Source organism: Prionailurus viverrinus, chromosome C1 (genome assembly GCF_022837055.1).
Source record: "Prionailurus viverrinus isolate Anna chromosome C1, UM_Priviv_1.0, whole genome shotgun sequence".
In the NCBI taxonomy this organism is placed as follows: Eukaryota; Metazoa; Chordata; class Mammalia; order Carnivora; family Felidae; genus Prionailurus; species Prionailurus viverrinus.
Genome location: NC_062568.1, coordinates 58,071,090 through 58,095,316, shown reverse-complemented (window position 1 = coordinate 58,095,316; position 24,227 = coordinate 58,071,090). Strand labels below are relative to the sequence as shown.

Genomic DNA, 24,227 nt, shown 5'->3' with positions numbered 1-24,227 from the left:
TGCTCCTCCTGCCAGAAATAGGAGGGATTTTTCTCTGATACTTACTTTGGGAACACGATCAAGCCGCTGGAGGTAAATCTCATAATATTGTGGGTGCCCCTGGTGACAAGGTCCCCCTGGAGTTTTTAACTCTCAGACTTGTCCACACTGAGCCTCCAGCAATTTGTCAATTCCAATTCAGCTTTTCTATCCCCTCAAGGGTTCCCACAGGCTTTTCTCCTCCTGAGTCTCTGCTTTAGTCAGTTGCGCCTTCCTGTATTTGCCTCTCAAGTGTTGGGGGGCGGTAGTTTGCCCTGTATCCTCCCCTCTCTTATCCAAGAAGACTTGTTGTTTTTCAGTCAGTTCAGCTTTTTACTTGTTCAGTTCGAGTGATGACTTTCAAGCTTCTTACTTGTGGAAAGGAAAAGCAGACGTCCCAGAGCATAGACTTGAAAATCCGATAATCTTCTACTTAGCTATTGGATTGTAGGTGAGTTATTTAGCCACTCTGGCCTCAGTTTTCTCATCTCTAAAATGGGAGTTATAAGGGCACTGACTTCTATGATCACTGGGGGGCTTAAATAAGTTAAAATGGAGACCCCATGATACTTTAGATCCTGCAAATATCTTCCCACATTTGGTTATCTGTGTATACTTTGCATTCTGCCCATAATGTTATTCATGGAAGAAAAATGTTTAATGTTTGACATCAAATTATTTACTTTGTACTTTACACTTTTGGGAAGACTTGTTTAAATCAGTAAAGAGTACTTGGAAACCTAGTAGAAAAATGGGCACAGGGTATCAATAGGCAGTTCACAGAACCAGTAATCTAAATGACAAATATCTGTGAAAGAAATGCTCTACCTCACTAACAGGGAAATACAAACTGAAAGCATAAAGAGATACTATTTAGAGCTGCATTTTGGTGGTACCAAGCAAAGATTAATGTACATACTTGGTGACCCAGCTATCCCAACCCTCAATATATATTCCAGAGAAACATTTGTGCAGGAGATGGATAGGAGGTGCGCAGTACTTTCTGTTGTTCATCACGGAAGAAAAAGATGGATAGCAAAGTAGAAGATACACACTGAATGAATGCTGCAGCAGTCAGAAATAATGAGCTAGATGCGCACATAACATGAGAGATAATTGTTCAAAACCATGGTGTCAGGTGGAAAAAACGAGTAAATATCTATGGTATAAGCCATTTATATAAATTAAGATTTTACACACATAGAAAACTATAATCCTTCCAGTTTTATTGAAATACAATTAACAAAATTGTATATATTTATGGTGCACAATGTGATATTTTGATACATGTATATGTTGTGAAATGATTACCACAATTAAGCTAATTAACTATTCCTCATCTCACGTAGTTATCATTTGTGTGTGTGTGTATGTGTATATGTGTGTGTGTGGTGAGAACATTTCAGATCTACTCTCTTAACAAAGTTTAAGTATATAATACAGTATTATTAGCTATAGTCACCATGCTATACATCAGAGTTCTAGAGTTTATTCATCCTAATAACTAAAACTTTCTATGATTTATAATTTAAAAGAATAAAGTAACATCCAAGGATAATCACAAAGACATTCTCTACTTACCTATATCTGGGGATAAGGGGAGGACAGAGAGGGAAATAGAGGAACTGGGGATGCTGGAAACAAATAAATGAAAGATGGGCCTTGTGTAGTTGAGGGATTATCCCAACTCTATGACCTTAAGACCACCTATCCCACAAAGGAAAGCATCCTTGAGTTTTGTAAGGATGATTGGTGTTAGCCATTGTAACAACAGTTACTGGCATTGATAGGTAATAATGTGAGGAAAATATGGATGAGGATGATACAAATTTTATGAAACAAAAATATTTTATATGAAGTTAAATTAAATAAACATTTCTCAAATCATTCTGCTAACATTTAGTTGCTTAATGCCAAATGCAGTTTCAAAATGCAGTTTTACAATGTTTCAAGACATGATAGCACTCTATATTTTCCTTTTATGCTTGTCACTATTATTTTTAAAAATTTTGATGGAGAATATACAGTCAGAAAACAGAAAAGTACGCAATTCATAGCTGTCTACTCTAGTGAATGATCACAAAAGAAACATATCATCACCCAAGGCAAGACATGGAATAGTACCAGAGAAATCAGAAGTCCCCCTATGTTCTACCCCAAATCCTACATCCTTTCTCCTCCCCATGACGTTTCTGTCTTCTGGTACCATAGCTTTTGTCTGTTTTTGAACTTCAGTTTAGCACTTTTAAATGCCCTAGTACAGTAGGATTTTGAAAAACAATCTAAGGCTGAAGATTAGATTTATACCTGAGACTTCATTTTGTAAGTGGTGTTTTTAAAAAATTTTAGTTTCCAACGTCATTACTACTATAAAGAAACCACTTTTGTGTGTTAGCTTTGTATCTTATGATCTTATCAAATTCATTTATTAGTTCTAGGAGCTTTTTATAGCTTTCTAGGGATCTTCCCTGAGGACAATCGTGTCATCTGTGAATGGGGGCAGTTTTTTCCTTTCTAATTTGTATACCTTTTATTACTTTTTATTGCCTCGTTGCAGTAGCTAGGATGTGGAGTATGGTATTGAATAGGAATTGTGACAGCAGACGTCCTTCCCTTGTTCTCAATCTGAAGGAGAGGGTATTAAGTCTTTCACCTACTAAGTAAGTTTGATGCTAGTCCTAGGTTTTTTGTAGATTTCCTTCAATAGAAGTTTCTTTTTCTTTCTGGTTTGCTGAAAGCTTTAATTATAAATAGATGTTAAATTTTGTCAAATTCTTTTTCTCCATCAATTGATACTATCTTCAGATTGTTGATAAGATGGATTACATTGACTGACTTTTGATTATTGAAGCCAGCCTTGCGTTTCTAGGATAAACCCCGCTTGGTGGTGGTGTACTGTTTTTTAATATCTATGCTGGATTGGATTAGCTAATATGTCATTGAAGACTTGTATCTATGTTTATGAGAGATAGTTTTAGTTTTCTTGCGCTGTCTTTGTCAAGGTTTGGTATGATAGTGTTGGGAGGTGTTCCCTCCTCTTCTGTTTTCTGGAAAGGCATGTAGAACTTGTATTATTTCTTCTTTAAATGTTAGATGGAATTTAGCAGTGAAACAATCTGGGCCTGGAAATTCCTTTTTCACATAGCCTTAACCATGGATTTAATTTGTTTAATTGTTGTAAGACTACTTAGGTTGCTTATTTCATTTAGGGGGAGTTTTGGTAGTTTGAGGTTTTTAGAGAATTACTTCATTTTATGTAATTTTTGCATTTATAAGCATTGAGATGTTCATAGTGTTTACTTATCCTATTAATGCATTTTGAATCTACAGTGGTATCCTCTCTTTCATTCCCAGTATTGGGAATTTGTGTCTTTTATCGTTTTTCTTTTCAGTCTTACAAGATGCTTATCAATTTTATCGTTATTTCCAAAGAACTAGCTTTTGGTTATGTCGATTTTCCCTATTCTTTTTTCCTGCTTTCAATCTCATTAATTCCTGCTGTGATCTTTATTATTTCCTTCCTTCTGCTTTATTTAGGTTTATTTGATTTTATTTATTTATGTTTAGTTTATTAAGGTGGAAGCTTAGATAATTGGTTTGAGATCTTTTTCCTTTCTTTTTTTTTTTTTAATTTTTTTTTTTCAACGTTTATTTATTTTTAAGACAGAGAGAGACAGCATGAACGGGGGAGGGGCAGAGAGAGAGGGAGACACAGAATCGGAAGCAGGCTCCAGGCTCTGAGCCATCAGCCCAGAGCCTGATGCGGGGCTCGAACTCACGGACCGTGAGATCGTGACCTGGCTGAAGTCGGATGCTTAACCGACTGCGCCACCCAGGCGCCCCTGTTTTTCCTTTCTAATATAGGCATTTAATGTTTGGAGATTTTCTGGGTTTTTCTTCCAGTTATTGACTTTCGGTTTAATTCCATTATGGTCAAAGAACATATATTATATGACTTAAATTCTTTTAAATTTGTGAAAGTTTATTTTATGACCAAGGATATGGTCTACCTTAGTGAATGTTCTATGGACACTTGAATACCTATTCTGCTATTGTTGGATGAAGTATTTTATGAATGCCAATTAGATAATTTGGCTGATGGTGACTATTCAAATCAGCAATTTTATAATCTTGCTGATTTTCTGTGTACTGTTTCAGTCAATAGCTGAGTGAGGAGTGTGAAGTCTCCAGCTATAACTGTGGATTCATATATTTCTCCTTTCAGTTCTGTTAGTTTTTTGTTCATGTTTGAAGCTCTGCTATTTGGTGCATACACATTTAGAATTGTTATGTCTTCTTGGTGAAATGCTCACTGTATTATAATAGAATGACCCTTTTTATGCCTAATCACTTTCTTTGTTCTGAAGTCTACTTTGTAATAATATAATTAATAATGCCACTTAGGTTTTTTTCTGTTTTGAAAATGTGTACACAGTATATTTTGTTCCATCTTTTTGCCTCCAATTTGTCTATATCATTACATTTGAAGTAAGTTTCTTGGGTATAGCGTATAATTGGGGCACTTAAAAAATCATTCTGATATACGTATTTAGACCACTTACATTTAAGGTAATTATTAAGGTGTTGAGATTTAGGTTTATAATTTTAGTACTTGCCTTCTGTTTGTGAGTCTATGTTTCTGGTTTCAGCCTTGTGAGATCCTGAGCAGAAAGCCTAGAAATTCCTTCCCAAGCTTTTAACTTACAGAACCATGAGATAATAAATTTGTGTGATTTTAAGCTGCTGATTTTGTGATAATCTGCTATGCACCAATGGAAAACTAATATAGGTCTCCTCCCACATGGAGTCAGTACTGGCCTATGTGACCAATAGAATCTGGAGGAAGTGACAGCGTATGACTTTGAAGTCAACCTCATAACAGCTCTGTGAAGGGGAATGGAGAGAACAAAGCTCTCCTGCCAACAGCCAGGATCATTGTCTAGCTACATGAGTGAGCCACCTTGGAAGTGGATCCTCTAACCCCAAACAAGTCCTCAGATGTCTGTAGCTCTGGCTGACATCTGATCACAACCTCATGAGAAACTCTTGGCTATAACCATTTAGCCCAGTCTCCTGAATTCCTGAGCACAGGAACAGTAAGAGATATAAATGATTATTGTTTAAGTCACTCACTTTTGGGTCATTTAATGCAGCATTAAGTAACTAATATATGGCCTATTGTATGCTAGGCCCTGTTCTACATGATAGGAATATAGCAATGAGTAGAGCCAAGTGCCTTCTGTCATGGAGTTTATGTTCTACTTTAAGGGAAGAGATGGAAATTATATAAGTAGGTGAACATATGCTTTGCCAGGTGTTAATAAGTGATGACAGAAAAATAAATCAGAGTGAGAAGGTTGGAAGTAATGGTGAGATTTCTGTAAGATGGTCAGGAACACCTCTTTGATAAATAGAAATCTGAAAGTGACCTGAAGTAAGGGATCAAGCTACACAGATATTTTGGGGCAGAACATTCTAGCAGAGGGAGCTTCAAACATAAAGACCATGAGACTGGGGGTGTTCATAGTGAGTATGAGGAATTGCTGAAGATGTGAAAGTTCTGTCTCTAGTTTTAATTGCTACACTTCTAGAATGTTTGGAATGACAGTTGCCAGATTAAATATACAAATCCCTGTTAAATTTGAAGTTCAGATAAATAATAATTTTTGTTGTTAGTATAAGCATGTCCCAAATATTGCATGGAGACACTTACTAAAAAATATTAGTCATTTATCTGAAATTCAAATTTAACTAGGCATCCTGAATTTTTATTTGCTATATCTGACAACCCTATTTGGAGCAAAGGAAAATCTGAAGACAAGCAGCTAAAATGATTACGATGATGGAAAACACATCTCTTTGGAGGAATGATGAAGAGGTTCATATGTATATTCTGAAATGGAGAAGGCTAAAGGATTGCTCCCATCCCTACCCCCAAATTAAGGCAACACAGTAGAATAGAAAGTGCACAGGATAGAAGACTAGTATAGTTAACCACCTCCTGGACAGCTTCCCTCAGATGTTTTGCAGGCACTGGAAACTAAATAATCTCCTGAATCTATGTGTGTCTTTGGACAAGCACCTTCATAGGTCAAATAAAACCACAGTGCCAGTTTATATCTGAAATCCCTTTTGTCTCCAATACTCTGTGATTCAATGAATGGATAGAAATTGCACAATAACTTGTTTTTTTCCATCTACACAGAGAATAGAGCAAGAGTTGATGAGTCTTGCAAGGACTTGCAAAGAATTGATTAAATGTAAGGAAGAACTTCTTAACTGAAGGGCAATTAGACACTGGAATGGCTTTGCATGGGAGGCTATGGAATCCTGCCCCCTCAAGATCTTTAGGAGAAGGCAGCCGCTGTTATGGGTAACATAGACTCCCAAAGCACCATCTTGGAGTGGGACAATTGAACCAGGTGGCTTTCTTGAGGTCTAGATCGTGGGGATGATTCCTTTTTGGTCTAGAGAAGTGGAGGGAAATGACCCTTTATTCCTCTTTGGAGTTGATGCTGGTTCTCTAAGACTTATGATACTAATGTAGCCCTCAAACAGTCTTTCAAACGTGTCCTTTTTATACCTGAATCAGAATTACCTAGGATGACTGTTCAAAAATGCACCCAGACTTAGTGACTCTAGAAGAAGTTACCCAAAATATGCATTTTAACAAGTTCTCTAACTAGTCCATGTGCATACTGCAGCTTGACAGCCACAGTCATTGAGAAATGAGAGGCTTTCTTGTTCTGCCTACAGATGGGCCTTTGAGACATATGTAGTTTTGGATGTGCTGATTGAGACCCCTGCCTAAGCTTGTTCCTAGAGGGGAGATACATGGGCTAAGAATGGGACTAGAGAATGGAGATGCTGAAGGCTTTAAAGAGGATTTTGGTTAGGATATCCCAGGCCAAGTAGAGAAGTATAGGAGAGGGGTTCACTGCATCCTAACTTTTGACAGGAATTCCCATTACAATAAAAAAACTATGTCTTGAAAACATGTTTGTGCCTCTTTGTTTTATCTTCTTGAAATTTTTTATCCAAAAGAAGGATTTTGTTCCCCCATTACATAGTCAGAATAGATTGAGGACCCAGAATATCCCAAGCAGCTATGCGATGGACAACCGTGTCTTCTCAAATATTTTTGGGAAGAACAAATGGAGCTGGTAAAAATCCAATAGAAGAAGACCTCAGGGTCTCCTAGGAGGCAATTCAATGTAATTTAATACAATAACAGGAATCCAAAGGCACCCAGCATTCCCAAGTTCTACTTTGATCCTGCATTTCAAGAGTTGTTGTGGAAGTCCTTGATGAGGAAGAAGTGGGAAGGAAAGACTCATGTAGGCCATTCCAGATATCCCCTCCATGGTCACTGGAGATTCTGTTGGAGCAGGTCCCTCTAGCCAACCAAGTAGGCTACACCTCAGCTCCGTTTTCACTTTTGGAATCTTTTCCAGATTCCTGCCAAGCTCTGAATTGCTTACCCCTCTCCTTCTCTTGGCATTTACGTGTATTTCTGTTTCAAGTTTGGCTGTCTTCAAGTGACTTCCTGCCTCAAACTCCTCTTGCCTTTCCAGACTCTTTCACCTCCTTTCTAGGTAGATGTGGGACAGATAATGGCTTCCCTGGATTTTGTGTCTTCTGCCTTAGGTACAGAACCCTGAGCTTGTCTATATGTGGCAGTCGACTTGGGGTTGGGGGACAAGCCTGCTTCTTGCATACTCTGAGCTCTGAAACCTGCCACTGTTTACTGTTTGGGCATCTCAACAAGTCATTTAAACCCAAACGGAGTAAACTCACCTTTTAGCCCACATCCACAAAACTGGCCCCAGAGTGGACTGCAGCTAGTCTTTGCCTTTGGTGATTTCAAATTGATTCTAAAAATTTCTTCCAGTAGATTTACGCAAAATAAATTTTTCCCTTGGCAGAGCAGCTTGGTTTGATTTGGGTTATTTGACTACAAAAGCCCAGAGGCCAAGCATTTATTTAGAAATATTAGGAATCAGCAGCACAAATGAGATTGAAGTTTTGTGAAAAGTTAAAGATTTCTCATTTAGGGAGGGAGTTCACAAAAGACCCCATTAGCCAAGCCTCACCAGTAATTAGTCTGATTTCTCAGGCAAGAGGCAGGCTAATTGACTGCCATCCATTCCAGAGGCCTAGAGACACTTTAAAACCTACCACCCATTGAAGAATATCTTTGGAGAATTTCCTGCTGCATCGAAAGTCTTTTCTTATTAACTAAATGTTCAAACTGAGATCAATATATGAAAATATGAACAAAATGACTGATTATAAACGTGCCCTTTCAAATAGCAACTCATGGGCCTGTTATGACACTCAACTATAGAGAATGAAAAGGGGCTGGTGTTTATTAATCAATACTAAGGGGTACATATTATTGCCCAAGTTTAATAGAAGAGGGAACCGATGCTCAGAGAAGGTAAATAACTTTCCCAAAGTCACATGATGAGTTCATTGCAGAGCCAGGATTCAATGAATTAAAGCGAGTATGGTTTCCACAACCCACCATAGAGGTCAGGAACAAAGCAGTGCTGAGTTAGGAGTGTCGGAAGCTGGCTGATTGGCTGGCTATCAACAGATTTGCAGGATGGGCTAGTTGTCACCACATGATCTCTCCAGGACAGAATCCACTAACCGGGTATATATGATAAGTAAGGCCAACGTTGAAGCCAGTGTAGGTGAGCCACCTGGGTCTAATGCTGCAGAAAGAGGGGTATTACCCTCCTTCTCCCTTCCCTGCGCCCCCCCCCGACTCTGGTTTGTTCATGCCTTCAGGATTTCTTAGAGGGGAGTTAATTACTTAAAGACATTTTATTTTTTAATTGTTTTAAAAAATTTTTTAATGTTTATTTTTGAGAGAGAGAGAGAGAGAACAAGTCAGCAGGGGAGAGGCAGAGAGGGAGGGGGACACAGAATCCAAAGCAGGCTCCAGGCTCTGAGCTATCAGCCCAGAGCCTGACACGGGGCTTGAACTCAGGAACTGCGAGATCATGACCTGAGCCATGCTTAACTGACTGAGCCACCGGGTGCCCCTATTTAAAGGCATTTTGATTTTTTTAGAAGTATTTGTTGGAGGCCAGAAAGTTTGACCTAAGTGAAGGGATTGATAATTCTTATAGCAGAGATTAGGCTTTTGTGGTAAAATTGTCCAAGACACACAGCCCTTGGATCAAATAAAGTGTGTGTGTGTGTGTGTGTGTGTGTGTGTGTGTGTGCGCGCGCGCGCACACGCACGCGCACGCACGCGCACGCACACATGCACCTGTCCTTATCAAACAGCAGAGGAAGGTTTGAGCAGACCATGATGTTAGTCTGGGGAAGCTCCTTGGAACACATACAGTGTGCTTTATGTAGCTTTCTTGATTAGGCTTTCTCCCACACCAAGGAACCTTTCTTTTTCCAGCACAAGCCATGACCCCAATACTGCATCCCCTGGATGCCCCTGTCCTCTGACTCCCCAGAGCCTTTATACTTCTGTGAAACTGCATCTGGCAGCATCACCGAGTGGGGGAGATACAGCATCTTCATAATCATAACACTTAATGGTTGGAGAGCTCTTACCATGCCCTGGCCCATGACCTGAACGTCATGCCCTCCACTGAGCACTTGCTAGGTGCTGCCTCACTTCATCTTTGTAACAGAACTTTGCAGACTGTTCCTCCACAGAGAAGGAAACTGAGACTCAGGGGCAGAGTAACTTGCCCTAGGGGTCACGGCTGGTAGTGGCAGAGCCAGGATTTAGACCCAGGCCCACTGGACCCCCATACTACACTCAATTTCTATGTTATGCTGCATCTCTACTTTTTTCCTCAAACAAGGGAATTCAATGTTTATTTATTTTTGAGAGAGAGAGAGAGAGACAGAAAGAGAAGGAGACACAGAATCCAAAGCAGGCTCTAGGCTCTGAGCTGTCAGCATAGAGCCCAATGCGGGGCTCAAACTCACAAACCGTGAGACGTGACCTGAGCCAAAGTCAGTGCTTAACCGACTGAGCCACACAGTTGTCCCTTAAACAGTGGAGTTTAAAATCAGTATGTGTTTGTTGCAAAAATAGAAAAGGTAAATTTCTATATTTCTTCATTCTACTCTACTTGCTTTAACATTTGCATGTTTCTTCCCAACTCTCTCTATATACATGTATATAAAATAATTCAGAGAGAGGCACCTGGGTTGCTCAGTTGGTTAAGCATCCAACTCTTGATTTCGGTTCAGGTCATGATCTCACATTTTGAGTTCAAGCCCCTCATCGGGACTCTGCACTGGCAGCATGGAGCCTGTTTGGGAGTCTCTGTCTCCCTCTCTGTCTGCCCCTCCCCTGCTCAAGTTCTTTTTTTCTCTCTCAAAATAAATAAGTAAACATTAAAACAATTTTAAATCGTTCAGAGAAAATTGTTATATATATAATCTACATCTACAGTTATTTATATATCTATCTGTGTGTATACACACACACACACACACACACACACACACACACACAATGTAATTCTTTTCTGAACAGGGTAAAAGTAAGTTGTATACTTCATGGCCCTTTACTCCTAAATATTTCAGTGTATATTTTCTAGTAGGAGTATTCTATTACATAACCATAATGCCTGATGAAGTGCTTTTATCTAATCTACCCTCCATATGTAAGTTTTGTTAGCTGATCTGTCAATGTCCTTTATAGCATTTCCCTTCAGTACAGGCTCCAGTCTAAAGTCAGGTACCACCTTTGACTGTCATGTTCCTCTAGCCTCCTTTAATCTGTCTTTTATGATGTTGATCTCCTGTCTGCCCCACACCATTTCTTTTTCTTCACAAATTTGTATATCATCTTTGTGCAGGGGCAATGGTAATCTTTCCAGTATTATTCCAACTTTAAATATCTGTATCACATGCCATTTTGTTTTATACCACGTCCCTCATTTGTGTTTGGTGTTTCCTCATGTTTACATTGGTTATATAATCTCAGCCAGAATGCTGCCCAGGTGAGGTGTGTTCTGTCCAAGGTACCACATCTGGAGCCACATGATGTCATCTGTCCCATGCGGATGATAATTTGGACCACCTGGTCAAGGTGTTGTACAATTTCTCCATTGCTTGTTGTTTTTTCCCCTTCCTTGACACTAATAGACAATATATGGGGAGTCACTTTAAGACTACACAACTAAGGGGCACCTGGGAGGCTCAGGTGGTTAAGCATCCAACTCTTGATTTCGGCTCAGGTCATGATCTCACAGTTCATGAATTCAAGCCCCATGTCGGTCTCCATCCTGTCAAGGGTGACTCCAAGGGTATTCGATCTAAGTACTAATAGAATTATTATTTGCTGAAATGAGGAAAATCAACAATTTGTTTTCGGACATGTTAAATGTGCCATTCCTTTTAGATAACCAAATGGAGATGTTGAGCAAATCATTGAATAACTAACTGAGTCAAGTATTTAGGTGTGAGCTCTGGGTTAGAGATAGAAATTTGGGAGTTGAGGGCGCCTGGGTGGCTCAGTCGGTTAAGCATCTGACTTCGGTTCAGGTCATGGTCTCAAGGTTCATGAGTTCAAGCCCCATGTCAGGTGAGGTCAAGTCCTGCTTCAGGATTATCTCTCTCCCTCTCTCTCTCTCTCTCTCTCTCTGCCCCTTATGGGATTCTCTTTCTCTCCCTTTCTCTGCCCCTCACTCACTCATGCTCTCCCCCTCTCTTTCAAAAAAAAAGACAAAGAAATTTGGGAGTTGGCAGTGACTATATGGAGTTTAACAAAATAGGTTTTATTTTTTAATGTTCGTTTATTTTTGACAGAGAGAGAGAGAGAGAGAGAGAGAGAGAGAGAGAGAGAGAGGATGAGTGGGGGAGGGGCAGAGAGAGAGGGAGACACACAATCTGAAGCAGGCTCCAGGCTCCGAGCTGTCAGCACAGAGTCCAACGTGGGCTTGAACTCCCTGACAGCGAGATCATGACCTGAGCTGAAGTCGGACACTCAACCGACTGAGCCCCAGGCGCCCCAAAATAGGTCTTATTTTTTAGAGCACTTCTAGGTTCACAGAAAAATTGAGCAGAATGTACAGAGAAGGCCCATCCCTTGTCCCCATACATTCATTGCTTTCCCCACTATCAACATTGCAGAGCCTGCTTGGGATTCTCTTTCTCTCTCTCTCTCTGCCCCCTTCCACCCTCTCCCTCTCTCTCAAAATAAACAAATAAACTTGAAAAAAAAAAAAAGACTACACAACTAACATCAGACCAGCAACCCTTGTAAGAGCACTTTTCCCGTGCCGAGCACTGTCGGTTACAGACATGGCCTCTTTTCATCCTGGGGAGGCTCCTTTCGTTTCTCATGACCACAAACCTGTCTTCTCTTGGCTCAAAGCCCTCCCTTGCGGAGACCGTATCAGGAGTGGGATCAGATCTGCAGTTGCTAATGCTGTGATTAGGCAACTGCAGATGGAACTGGAGCAGAGAAAAAAAGGAGAGAAGAAATGTTAATTACAGGGTCCTGTTGAGAGGGGGAGACCGCCTCCAGAAGCCTGGCTCAGCTCCAGGAAAGGGAGAAACAGACTGGAGGGGATGGAGTAAAGGAGTCATAGTCACTGAGCTGCACTGGTAAAGTCTGGCCTGGTTCTGTTAAACTGAGCCCCTGGCCTCTGACTCTGTGGGCCCGGAACCTTGTCTGCAAAATTCTCAGTGGGCTGCAGCATCCTGGAACATCTGAGGAAGGATGCCCTCTGGAGTGGGGCCAGCAGTCACCAAGGCTTCTAAAAAGACCATAAAATCCAACAGCCTCATGACAAAGAAGAACAAATCCCAACCTTAATTGCTTCAGAGCCCCAGAAGAGCCACTTGAGCTCCTGTTCAGACCCCGGCGAGGCACAGCCATTCCAGGACCGAGTGGATGCCAAGGTGCCTGACAGAGCTGAGCTGAGCTGTGCTGGAAACACACAATTCTCCAACCATTCACTGAGAAATTCTGCCCAGGACTCAGGGGACCAGGTTTTCACCCAGCTCTTCTGCAAAACAGCAAAGAAGTAAATAAAAGTGTCTTCATTATTAAATTCTATTGTGTGAACCCCAAATGGGCCTTTGACGGGACCCACCTTTGAGTGGTGGGTCCTGTCAAAAACCAAACTCTACAATGAATAAAACGAAACGGAAAGATGAGCTTATCGCAAGGCTTTTAACTCAGGAAGCTCAAGGCTATGGGAGAAATGAGTGCAAAGTTTTTCACTGACTAAGGGATATTTTACAGGGTAAATGCAGAAGTTATTTGGCTTTTTCAGCTGATTGGTGGTCTAGTGGTCTTCTTTGTTATTTGGATGAAGATAGATCAGTCAGGGGAATAAGGAAGTTCTGAGATGTCATAAACAGACTTGGTATTTGAGAATTGGCTGATGCCCTCTGCTGATTTCTAAGAGCTGTAAATCCCCGTAAGGTTAGGTTAGATTTCCTTTATGACCGTTTCCGTCTTGTCCCTGATGCAAGATATTCCATTTTCGTTTGTTTCTATAGTCCCTGAAGAAGAACTGCCAAGAAGCACTGTGAGGGTTCTCTACCTAGTTGGGAGGATGTCCTAGGAGACAACAGTGCACAGATAGTTTTCAATCCAACCACCCTTCCATTCATTTTTTCAACCAGTGAATATTTCTTGAGTGACTATTATGTACGTAGAGACCCAGGACACTAAGCTGGACTTGGGGAGGGGGAAAACTTCCTAACAATAGAAGGAGAAATAATTCTATCTTGATCGGGCGAATAGATGAAATCTTTACTTTTCCAATCGTTAAGAAAACATATAGCCTCTAATGATGTTTATAAATACGGAATCTAGAGTCTCCCAGAAGAAAAGAAATTTTTTTTCTTTTTCTCTAGGGAAAGGAAATAAAGAACATAAGCTTATCTTTAATTAGAATTGACCATTAAATCTGTGAGATATGGAGCTGTTAAAAGGGCGGTATTTCACTTTGACATTGGGCTTTGTAACTGGACACAATGCAGACCCTGGAGTGATTCAGCGCTTTCCTATGCCCTCTGTCTTGAGCTTGTGGAAAATAGGTCAAGTAAGCCTGAAGCTGCCCAGAGGGAAGAGGCTGAAAATCTCACAGGCCAGCCTGTCTGGAGAGCAGAGGGTGGAGCCGTGAGATGCAGACTCCAGGACAAGAGCCCCTGCCTTTCCAGGGGACCACCCCCCTACACACACAGCCATGGTGCCAACAGATGATGGATGCTTCAGAGGTCCTGTGCCAGTGGATTTTTAGGGAATGGAAGCAGCATGGCTTTTTCTGAACCAATGCACAGACTCCCGGGAGCAGCCGAAGTTTTGCTGTTTAAGGAATTAAATGGTTGGAAGCTCACTCATCCATTGAAAATGCTCCCCAGGATGATACTGAAATGTTGGGCAGGGGTTTTTCCTGGTAGAGAGAAATTCTGGGGCCGGATGGTGCACTTCAAGAGAAAAAGCCCTGCTTGGGAGCCATTTCTGCAGGACGGGAGTGTGGTGTCTAACAGCCTGATTTCTCCTCATGGGGAATCAGCCCACTTATATCCAAAGCTATGGAACAAAGTTTCTTCTTCCAATAAGGCCTGGGACAAGAGCTCATGCTTTTAGCAATTCTGGCTATATTTTCAACCAAGATGATGCTCATGATGCTATGGAGAGAATGAAGCACCTGGAGCCTAGTCTCTGTTGTGGGAAACCTGTCATTCGTCATCTTTACCAGTACAGGACAAGGCCAAGAATCACAAAGCAAGAAGAGCAAAGTAAACCAACAAAACAACTGAGAAGCCAGAACTGATATTGCAAGATGTTCCATTGGTTTTATTTTTTTACACCCTACATATTTTCAAAAATAGCATTAGAGCAACTTTAGATTGTCTACTTGTAAAGTCTGTCATGGCCCCATTCGGAATCCATTTACACTACTAACTATATGCAATTCTCTTATTGATACATTTATAAATAACCTGGAGTCTCTAAGAAATCATGACAAATCCAGAGATCATTCTTAAGTTCTCATTTTGATCTTGAGTGGCATAGACTATATTAATCTCTCCCTTCTTTGGGAGATTACCTATTTTGTTTTCTTAGGACATTATATTCTTTTGGTTATCCCATTTCCTGGCCATGTTGTTTCTTTTGTGGTCTATACTTCCTCTGCTCTCATCAGTTATGGAGGGTGGTGTCCTCTATCCAGACTCTTAACACTCTGTATAGGTAATTCCATAATTTATAATACCACCTATACATTGAAGAAGCTCAAATAATAACGGTTTATTGAGTGGTTTCTAGGTTTCAGGCTGTCTTCTAAGTGTTTCACATGTAATAACTCATTTAATGCTCAACATCATGAAGTAGGTCTTATTATTGTCCTGGTTTTATAGATGAAGAAATGGAGAAGGAGAGGCTGCTCAGGGTCACAATGCTAATAGGAGGTGGAGCCAGAATTCCAACCCACGTGGTTCAACTCAAGAGCCTGGGTATGGGGCTGGAGATTATAAAACAGCGGACGCCCTCTTTAATACAGGCACGCCTGGAGAGCTTAGTGGGTTAAGCATCTGACTTCGGCTCAGGTCCTGATCTCATGATTTGTGAGTTTGAGCCCTACGTCGGGCTTTCTGTTCTCAGCACAGAGCCCGCTTTGGATCCTCTGTCCCCTTCTCTCTCCACCCCTCCCCTGCTTGCTCTCTGTCTCTCTCAAACTAAAAAAATAAATATTAAAAAAAAGAAAAATAATGCAAAATTACAGATAGAATTAAATAGAAAAGTGAACATTTATTTAGAATGAGAAAAGAAATCATAATAAATTGAAAATGTAAAGGGCTGACAGAGGCTTCCACTTTTGGCTAAGATGGAGTAACAGACACCACATTTGCTTCCTACCATATACAACCAAAACACTGCAAAAAAAGTGGATAAAATAAATGAGACAATTTTTCAAGAGCCTGGATATCAAGCAGCAAAGGACACTATTCCCTAAGAAATGGGAAAAAAATCCAATAAACCTTACAGTTGCCCTAACCTACTGCTTTGAGTGTTTCTAGGCTGTAGTGCAAAGAAAGGGAATCCAGGCAGAACCTGGTGGATCCCCTGGTTAAAGAGGCTGAGTTGAGGGCCTGGGACAAGACAGCTAATGTTCACAGAGTACTGGAGAGGACAGAGCTGTGCAGAGAGAATTCCAAAGAGCAGATGGTTCCCTTTAAGAATCTGGCAGAGCACTCAGCAATGTGTGTGAGTGAGAAAACTACACAAGGCCAACGAACCACCAAAAGGATTAAAATGAACAATACCTAGAGTTTGTACAAGCCCAAGATTAGTACCTATTCCCACCACACAGACTGGAAATCCTCATAATTTTCAAAACATTAGATAAAATACTCAGAAGCACATTGCCTAAGTAGTGGGAAATAATTAACTCTAGACTGAAGACTGGTTTGCTGTCATCTAAAAAAATCTTAAAAACAAGATGAAAAAGAATCAAACTGTTTCTTAGTAATTTAACTGCATCTCATAACACAGCCCATGGTATTCATGGCAATTCAAAAATATCCAGCAGCCAACAAGAAAAATTCATAATAACTAGTATCCAATAAAAAATTACCAGGTATGAATAGAAGCAGGAAAATATGATCTGTATTAAGGGGAAGAATCAATAAAAGTCAACCTTGAGCTTATACAACTGTTAGAATTGGTAGACAGGAGTATAGGGCATTTATTATAACTGCATGACATATGTTTAATAAAGTAAGTAGAGGGGCACCTGGGTGGCTCAGATGGTTAAGCATCCAACTCTTGGTTTCAGCTCAGGTTACAATCTCATGGCTTTGTGGATTCAAGCCCCACATTGGGCTATGTGCTGGCAGCACAGGGTCTGCTTCGGATTCTCTCTCCCCAAAGAGAATCTCTCAAAATAAATAAGACTTAGAAAAAAGTGAGACATGAGAGTTATTAAAAGATTCAAGTTAAATCTCAAAAGATAAAAACTGTAATGACTGAAGTGAAAAATACATTAGAATTAATGGCAGAATAATTAATTACAGAAGAAAAGAGTAGTAAACTTGAAGACAAAGAGGCATTTATCAGTTCTGAAATGAAGCAAAGAAAGGAAAAATAATTTTTAAAAATTGAACAGAGCATCTATATACTAAGGGGCATCTTCAAGTGGCCTACCTAATATAGGGGGAATTAGAGTTCTGAAAAGGAAGTGGGCAAAGAAAAATTATTTGAGGGGCACCTGGGTGGCTCAGTCGGTTAAGTGTCCGACTTTGGCTCGAGTCATGTTCTCACAGTCTGTGAGTTCGAGCCCCACATCGGGCTCTGTGCTGACAGCTCAGAGCCTGGAGCCTGCTTCAGATTCTGTGTCTCCCTCTCTCTGACCCTCCCCCGTTCGTGCTCTGTCTCTGTCTCAAAAATAAATAAACATTAAAAAAAATTATTTGAATAAAAATGGTCCCCAGTTTTTCAAATCTCATTAAAACTATGTGAAGCATAATGACCCTAACCAAAAAAGAAGGAGGAAAAGGGCAGAGGGAGGAGGAGGATGGAGGAGGAGGAGGAAGAGGAAGAAAACTACACCAAGTCACAGCCTAATAAGATTTCTGGGAAAATCTTAAAACCAGCTTAGCAGAAAAAGGTCAGGTTACACTCAGAGGAGCAAAGATAATGACAGCAAGTTTCTCGACAGAAAACACACACAGAAGCAAAGCACAAACAGTGGAGCAACATCTTAAAAGGACTGGAGAAAACCCTGTCAATACAAGATTTTATACCCCAAAAAATGCCATTCAGAAAATGAAGGGAAAATAAAGACTTTACAGACATACAAATGCTGAATGAATTTATCACCTAGAAATTCACAGTACAAGCAGTAGTAAAGAAAGTCCATCAGGCAGAAGCAAATTATACTAGATGGAAATAGAGATCTACAAAAAAGACTGAGAATATTGAAAGTAATAACTACATGGGTAAATATATATGATTTGAATCTATATTTAAAATAGCTCTATAAAAGATAATTGATTGGTCATTAGTCATCAGGGAAATGCAAATCAAAACCATGATGAAATACCACCAGGAAGGCTATAGTCAAAAAGACAAATAGTCACATGTATTGATGAGGATGTGGAGAAATTGTAACCCTTATAATTGCTGATGGGAATGTAAAATGGTGCAGCTTCTCTGGAAAATAGGCTGGCAGTTCCATAAAGGGTTAAACATAAAGTTACCCTATGACTCAGTAATTCTACTCATAGGTAGACAACCAAATGAAGTGAAAACACATATCCACACAAAAACATGTACATGAGTATGGTTAACCTTAAAAAAAGAGCAACCTGTGCTGACAGCTCAGAGCCTGGAGCCTGCCTTAGATTCTGTGTCTCCCTCTCTCTCTGCTCCTCCCCTGCTCATACTCTCTCTCTCTCTCTCTCAAAAAGAAATAAAAAATAATAAATAATAAAAGAGCCAGATATTTTACCAGTAAAATTAGTTTATTTGGGAATAGAAAAGAATTGCAATTTGGGACAAGTCAACTATGGTGAACCATGGGCAAGTTCAGAGAACAGAGAAGAGGGGTTTGCTTTTACAAGGGAAAAAAAGAAGCTGCGAGGGGCTGTGACAGCTTCTCATTGGCTGAATGTGGTGGTTTCTCATTGGTTGGGCTGTTGCTAGGCAAGGAGAAATTCTTTCTTCTTCTTGATAGAGTATGTAGAGTAAGCTTCTTCCTGTCGGGGAATATGATATGCTTCTAACAGTGAGTGATAGTGCTTGAGAGGTAGTGCATGAGAGCTCCTGACTCCAGTTTAAATAAGGTTTCCTTGGGGCACCTCGGTGGCTTAGTCATTTTAGAGCCCAACTCTTGATTTTGGCTCAGGTCATGATCTCATGGTTATGAGATTGAGCCCCCATGTCAGGCTCTGTGCTAGACATGGAGTCTGCTTAAGATTCTCTCTTTCCTTCTCCCTCTGCCCCTCCTCCTAAATAAATAAATAAATAAATAAATAAATAAATAAGGTTTCTTTATTTATTTTCAGAGCATTCATACCAACATTATTCATTAACAGTTCCAAAGTGGAAGTAACCTAAACGTCCATCAACTGATGAAAGGATTTAAAAAGTAATATATTTACATTAATGGAATATTATTCAGCGATTATAAGGAATAAAATATTGATACATATGACAACATGAATGAACCTTGAAAGTATGCTAGGTGAAAGAAGCCAATCATAAAAAATGACATATTGTATGATTCCATTTATATGAAATGTCCAGAAAAGGCAAATCTATAGAGACAGAAAAGAAATAGCTGGAAGAATGGGGTATTTGGGAGATACAGGTTAAAAGGGGTTTCCTTTTGGGATGATTAAAATATTCTGGCATTATATAGTGGTAATGGTTGCACAATCTTGTGAATATACTAAAAACCACTGAATTGTACACTTTCAAAGGGTGAATTATATAGTATTTGAATTATATCTCAATAAAGCTGGTACAAAAATGATAATTGTTTAAACAAAAATAACAATTAATTGTGAGTTTTATAACATATGTATAAGTAGGATGCATGAAACATAGTATAAAGGCCTAATGGGAAGAATTGGAAATACACTATTATATGCTTCTCTATGTAAAGTGATATTTTACTTGAAAGCATATCATGCTATATTAATGACATATAGTACAACCCCCAAAAGCAAACACTAAAATAAGAAAATGAAGAGTCAATAAACCATGTAAGGAGATAAAATTAAATTGTAAAAAGTACTCAATAGAAAAGGAAGAAAAGTAGAGGGAAAAGAATAAAGAACAGATGAGACAAATAGAAAATAAAAAACAGGATGATAGGCTTAAAGCTAGCTTTATATTACATGTAAATAGTCTAAACACTTCAATTGAAAGGCATAAATTGTAGGGGTGCCTGAGTGGCTCCGTCAGTTAAGTGTCTGACTGCAGCTCAGGTCATGATCTCATGGTTCGTGGATTTGAGCTTTGCATTGGGCTTGCTACTATCAGCACAGAGCCTGCTTCAGATCCTCTGTCCCCTTCTCTCACTGGCCCTCCCTCACTCACACTCTTGTTTTCTCTCTCTCTCTCTCTCAAAAATGAATAAACATTTTCTAAAAAATGGGAAAAATTTACCATGTTAATACCAATCAAAGCTGAAGTGGCTATGTTTCTATCAGACAAAGTAGATTTTAGAGTAAAGAGTATTACCAGGGATACAAAATGTCCTTTTCTAGTGGTGAAAGAGCCAGTTCATTAAGAGGGCATAAAAATCCTAAGTATTATGCCCCTACTAACAAAAATACATGAAGTGAAGAGGCATCCAACTCCTGATTTCAGCTCAGGACATAACCTACTGGTTAATGAGTTTGAGCCCTGTCAGCTCTGTGCTGACAGTGCAGAGCCTGCTTGGGATTCTCTTTCTCTCCCTCTCTCTCTGCTCTCCCTGACTCTCTTTTTTTCAAAATAAATACATAAATAAATTTTAAAAAATAGAATAAAATGCATGAGTGAAAACTAACAAATGCAAAGTAGACAAGTCTTCAATTATAGCTAGAGATTTCAATACCCCTCCTTCAATAATCCATAGGATAAGTAGAGAAAATTAGAAAATCAATAAGAAGGGGCACCTGGGTGGCTCAGCCAGTTAAGTGTCCTTCTTCAGCTCGGGTCATGATCTTGTGGTTTGTGAGTTTGAGCCCAACATCAGGCTCTGCACTGACAGTGTGGAGACTGCTTGGGATTCTCTCTCTCTCTCTCTCTCTCTCTCTCTCTCTTCACCCCCTCTACTTGCTCTCTCTCTCTCTCTCTCTCTCTCTCTCAAAATAAATAAACTTAAAGTTATTTAAAAAAAAAAAAGAAAGGGGCGCCTGGGTGGCTCAGACGGTTGAGCGTCTGACTTCAGCTCAGGTCATGATCTCACGGTTCGTGAGTTCGAGCCCCGCTCAGGCTCTGGGCTGATGGCTCAGAGCCTGGAGCCTGCTTCCGATTCTGTGTCTCCCTCTCTTTCTGCCCCTCCCCCATTCATGCTCTGGCTCTCTCTGTCTCAAAAATAAATAAACATTAAAAAAAAATTAAAAACAAAACAAAACAAACAAAAAAAAGAAAATCAGTGAGGAAATAGAAAATCAAATCAACACTATCAACCAAGTAGACATAATTGACATTTAGAGAACATGCCATCTAATAAGAGTGGAGTACACATTCTTTTTATATTATGGTCCATTTACTAAGATAGACCATATTCTGCTGCATAAAAGAGTCTCAATACATTTAAAAGGATTCACCTTTTAAACATGCTCTGTTTTCATAATGGAATTAAATCACTCAAAACATGCTCTGTAATCATAATGGAATTAAATAAGAAACCAACAAGAGAAAGATCTCTGGAAAGTTTCCAAATCTTTAGAAGCTAAAGAATATATCTCTAAATGGGTGAAAGAAGAAATCAAAAGAAAAATTAGAAAGTATTTTAAACTGAATGCAAATAAAACCAGACTATCAAAGAGCAGGTTAGGGCAGGTTAGAAGGGGTTGTAAAGGGTCCCAAGGAAAGTTTTGAGGGTAATGGTTATATTCACTATCTTATTTATGATGTGATTCACTCTCTTGAGGGGGATAATTTCATGGGTTTATAGAAATGTCAAAACTTATCAAACTGTATATTCTAAATATGTGCAGTTTATTTTATGTCAATTATATCTCAGTAAAGTGGTTTAAAAAGTCTTTTAAAAAGCTTATAGATGCTGCAAATGTAAAATAAACCAGAAAATAACATATTTTCATTAATTAACCTTCTGACACATCTCTAAAGGAATTTTTTTCCTAGGGATTTTTGCAGAATACTCTTTAATTGCCTTTCAATATGGCAAAGGTTTTGTAGCATTATGTTCTACAACAAAAATAGAAAGAATTCAGTCTTTCCTCTATCATTGTTAATTAAAATTGTTTTTTTTATTTTTTATATTTGAGAAAAGTTTCAACTATTTTACTCCGCTGGTGACAATTATGGTATCATTAGACATCACCAGTATAAGGTGAATCAGATACACCAAAACAAGATTTGCGTGTGTTGTGATTTACGACATACTTGCTAACTTTAGTGCTGCTCTAGGATTGGGCCCCGTTAACACAGGAACTTTGATACTTTTTCTTTTGTGCAGTTCTAGTTGAATAAACTGCCTTTTAAATTTTTTTTTTCAACGTTTATTTATTTTTGGGACAGAGAGAGACAGAGCATGAACGGGGGAGGGGCAGAGAGAGAGGGAGACACAGTATCGGAAACAGGCTCCAGGCTCTGAGCCATCAGCCCAGAGCCCGACGTGGGGCTCGAACTCACGGACCGTGAGATCGTGACCTGGCTGAAGTCGGACGCTTAACCGATTGCGCCACCCAGGCGCCCCTAAACTGCCTTTTAAAGTATAATTACTGAGTGCCTATAGGCACCAGGCAACATTCTAGGTGCTTCAGGTATAGCAGGGAATGAAATTGGCAAAAAAAATTCTTTGTCTTTGTGGAGCTTATATATATATACATACACACATATGTATGTATATTATAATTTTTTAAATATTTATTTATTTTTGAGAGAGAGACAGAATGCGAGTAGGTTGGGGCAGAGAGAGGGAGACACAGAATCTGAAGCAGGCTCCAGACTCTGAACTGTCAGCACAGAGCCCAATGCGGGGCTCGAACTCACGAGCTGTGAGATCATGACCTGAGCTGAAGTCAGATGCTCAACCGACTGAGCCACCCAGGTGCCCCAAGTGGAGCTTATATTTTAATGACAGGAGACATAAAGTAGTAGAACTCAACATTTATAGGATGATGTATTATTAAATTCTATGACAAAAAATAAAGCAGGAAATGAGGTGGAATTTTATACAGTGAGGTTAGAGGAAGCCCCGCTGAGAAGGTGACTTTTGAGAGAAGATCTGAAGAATCTGAGGGAGAAAGCCATGGGGATATCTGGAGGGAGAATGTTCCCTGTAGAGGGACAGCATGTGCAGAGACTTGAGGCTGGCATGTGTAGGAAGTGGTGAGGAATGACGTAGTTCCTGCAGGGTGAAAAAGGCAAGAATAGTCAGAGAGGTGTAGCATCCAGAATTGTATAGAAGTGCAATTTTTACCCAGGGTACGATGGGAGCCATTGCAGGATTTTGAGCAGAGGGGTGACGTGATTTGATTTGTGTTTTACCACTATCACTGTATTGGGTTGAACAGTGGCCCCTAAAAGATTTTCAAGTCTTAATTCCCAGTACCCGTGAATGAGAACTTATTTGAAAATAGATTCTTTGCAGATATGATCAAGTTAAGGATCTCAAAATAATATCAGACTGGATTTAGGATGGGCCCTAAACTCAATGACTATCATCCTTATAAGGAGAAAAATGGCCACAGAAACACCTAGAGACACAGAGAAGAAGACAATGTGAAGACAGAAGCAGAGATTGGAGTGATCTGTCTACAAGACCTACAAGACCAAGGGACACCAAGGATTGCCTGCAACCACCAGAAGCTAGGAGAGAGGTATGGAACACCTAAGTTCTCCCTCCAAAGCATGCGGAAGTAAGCAACTCTGCTGAGACCTTGATCTCAGACCTTTGGCCTCCAGAAGTATGAGAGAGTCAATTTCTGTTTTAATCTACCAAATTGGCGATAATTTGTGAGGGCAGCCCTAGCTCATGAATATAGTGATGTTGGCTTCTGTGTGGAGAGTTGACAGTAGGTCAAGTAAAGGAAGCCTGTCAGGAGGTTACTGTGCAATCCAGGTGAGACTGGTCCTTGGAACACAGTTGGTGCAGTATGGGGGTAAGAAACAGTCAAGTCTTGGAGATATTTTAGAGGCAGAGCCGAGAGGATCCGTTGGCAAGTTGGAGGTGGCGTTCGAGAGAAAGAAGTTTGGTAGAAATGTGTGTGGATGCTGAGTAGCTAAAGAGGAGGACTGTGCTGGTTCTTAAGTTCTTGTTTCTAGGCTCATGTCTGTCTGCAGACCACCCTTCAGCTATTCTAGCTTGGTCCACTTTCAGTTCTGCTGAAAGGAGATGCTAGAGGTGATTCCTCCCACCAAGCCTGGGGTGGAAGGGGGCGCTGTTCCATCATGTTGACTTCCTGTTTCTGTCAGTGACACTGCAACAGTAGATGGTTCCAATTTCCTCACACTCCCAGAACCAGCCTCACCAGGCCCCCTCAGAGGTACTGGCACCTTCTGACTTTGG

The 24,227-nt window shown here is 40.0% G+C and overlaps 1 protein-coding gene and 1 pseudogene across 5 annotated transcripts in view; one reads left to right on the top strand and one right to left on the bottom strand.

The window, feature by feature from the left end:
- Positions 1-359: 359 nt before the first annotated feature.
- MYO3B (myosin IIIB) overlaps positions 360-24,227 on the top strand; it is a 489,550-nt gene continuing 465,682 nt past the window's right edge. For 2 of the 5 annotated variants that reach the window (XM_047872793.1, XM_047872796.1), the window contains exons 1-2: positions 377-469; positions 23,393-23,538. The gene's annotated coding sequence lies outside the window, so the exon portion shown is untranslated. Of the gene's footprint in view, positions 470-23,392; positions 23,539-24,227 lie in introns of all 5 variants that reach the window. The other 3 variants (XM_047872792.1, XM_047872794.1, XM_047872802.1) reach the window with 3 other exon arrangements.
- Positions 10,821-10,918, bottom strand: LOC125174230 (uncharacterized; annotated as a pseudogene).